Raw genomic sequence first — 2,500 nt, forward strand, 5'->3', positions numbered from 1 at the left:
ACCATGTGGATTACCTGCATGGGTACACCTACTTTTCAAGTTACATCAAACTGTATGAGGTGTGCCACCCACCAGTTCCGATTAAAAATACTACAAATTAGTATACTAAGACAAATTAACTGCATGGTTAGACCGAATTTACAAGTTACATCCAACTGCATGAGGTGTGCCACCCGCCAGTTCAGAAGAAAAATACTACAAATTAGTATACTATGACAAATTAACTGCATGGTTAGACCGAATTTACAAGTTACATCCAACTGCATGAGGTGTGCCACCCGCCAGTTCAGAAGAAAAATACTACAAATTAGTATACTATGACAACTTAACTGCATGGTTAGACCGAATTTACAAGTTACATCGAACTGTATGAGGTGCGCCACCCGCCAGTTCCGATGAAAAATACTACAAATTAGTATACTATGACAAATTAACTGCATGGTTAGACCAAATTTACAAGTTACATGGAACTGTATGAGGTGTGCCACCCGCCAGTTCCGATGAAAAATACTGCAAATTAGTATACTATGACAAATAAACTGTATGGTTAGACCGAATTTACAAGTTACATCCAACTGTATGAGGTGTGCCACCCGCCAGCTCAGATGAAAAATACTACAAATTAGTATACTATGACAAATTAACTGCATGGTTAGACAGAATTTACAAGTTACATCGAACTGTATGAGGCGCGCCACCCGCCAGTTCAGATGAAAAATACTACAAATTAGTATACTATGACAAATTATTAACTGCATGGTTAGACCGAATTTACAAGTTACATCCAACTGTATGAGGTGTGCCACCCGCCAGTTCAGATGAAAAATACTACAAATTAGTATACTATGACAAATGAACTGTATAGTTAGACCGAATTTACAAGTTACATCCAACTGTATGAGGTGTGCCACCCGCCAGTTCAGATGAAAAAATACTACAAATTAGTATACTATGACAAATTAACTGCATGGTTAGACCGAATTTACAAGTTACATCCAACTGTATGAGGTGTGCCACCCACCAGTTCAGAAGAAAAATACTACAAATTAGTATACTATGACAACTTAACTGCATGGTTAGACCGAATTTACAAGTTACATCGAACTGTATGAGGTGTGCCACCCGCCAGTTCAGATGAAAAATACTACAAATTAGTATACTATGACAAATTAACTGCATGGTTAGACCGAATTTACAAGTTACATCGAACTGTATGAGGTGCGCCACCCGCCAGTTCCGATGAAAAATACTACAAATTAGTATACTATGACAACTTAACTGCATGGTTAGACCGAATTTACAAGTTACATCCAACTGCATGAGGTGTGCCACCCGCCAGTTCAGAAGAAAAATACTACAAATTAGTATACTATGACAAATTAACTGCATGGTTAGACCGAATTTACAAGTTACATCCAACTGCATGAGGTGTGCCACCCGCCAGTTCAGAAGAAAAATACTACAAATTAGTATACTATGACAACTTAACTGCATGGTTAGACCGAATTTACAAGTTACATCGAACTGTATGAGGTGTGCCACCCGCCAGCTCAGATGAAAAATACTACAAATTAGTATACTATGACAAATTAACTGCATGGTTAGACCGAATTTACAAGTTACATCGAACTGTATGAGGCGCGCCACCCGCCAGTTCAGATGAAAAAATTAACACTACAAATTAGTATACTATGACAAATTATTAACTGCATGGTTAGACCGAATTTACAAGTTACATCCAACTGTATGAGGTGTGCCACCCGCCAGTTCAGATGAAAAATACTACAAATTAGTATACTATGACAAATTAACTGCATAGTTAGACTGAATTTACAAGTTACATCCAACGGTATGAGGTGTGCAACCTGCCAGTTCAGATGAAAAATACTACAAATTAGTACGCTACGACTAATTATCTTTAAATCATTGTTGCCACATGCAGATGTGTTTATTAGAAAGATATCACTTGTGTTTGATGTATTTGCCACTGAACGATGACTGACAATTTCCTCAGACCCAAGGGACAGTGAAACCTTCTTGATTTTTGTCAAAAAACTTACAGTATATGAACAGAGAAGTCACTGATTGTTGCAGTGAATATTTCTCCCTTGTATTCACCCAGTTCAATGTGAGAGCATTTGACTCTTCCATAATTACCTGATGTCTGGAACAAATTTACTAGACCCAGCTAAAACAGTTTGACCTAATAATGTTCACAAGGTATATCCAAAATGGCAATGAAACCTCTACCCTCCCAAGTTTTGACACAAAGACATCAATTATTAATCACAATTGCATCACAATTTGCAATCAGCACTGTCTGTTTCTTGCATCTCAGGAAATTCCCTCCAATTAAATTTCAATGGTCAATTTCCTTCAGCACTGCATCTTGTGGTTGAAGTAGATGAAGGCCCTGGAAAAGAGTCACACCAGTCAATCAATCAATTTTATTTATATACCTAATTTCATAATATCATTTTCGAAGAATGTTGTAACAAAT

At 37.2% G+C, this 2,500-nt stretch overlaps 2 protein-coding genes and 1 long non-coding RNA gene across 3 annotated transcripts in view; 1 reads left to right on the plus strand and 2 right to left on the minus strand.

Annotated features, from left to right (window-relative positions):
* The window catches only part of LOC138030401 (tyrosine kinase receptor Cad96Ca-like), a 169,902-nt gene that overhangs the window by 124,210 nt on the left and 43,192 nt on the right, over positions 1 to 2,500 (minus strand). The window lies entirely within an intron of this gene.
* Positions 1 to 2,500, plus strand: part of LOC138029735 (fibroblast growth factor receptor 1-A-like) — a 45,680-nt gene that overhangs the window by 5,123 nt on the left and 38,057 nt on the right. The window lies entirely within an intron of this gene.
* LOC138029832 (uncharacterized) overlaps positions 1 to 2,500 on the minus strand; it is a 10,391-nt gene that overhangs the window by 975 nt on the left and 6,916 nt on the right. The window contains exon 3 of the long non-coding RNA XR_011127938.1: positions 1 to 2,413. This exon is cut by the window's left edge and continues 975 nt beyond it. This is a non-coding gene — a long non-coding RNA (uncharacterized lncRNA). The remainder of the gene's footprint in view (positions 2,414 to 2,500) is intronic.

This window comes from Montipora capricornis, chromosome 13 (genome assembly GCF_036669925.1).
Source record: "Montipora capricornis isolate CH-2021 chromosome 13, ASM3666992v2, whole genome shotgun sequence".
NCBI lineage: Eukaryota > Metazoa > Cnidaria > Anthozoa > Scleractinia > Acroporidae > Montipora > Montipora capricornis.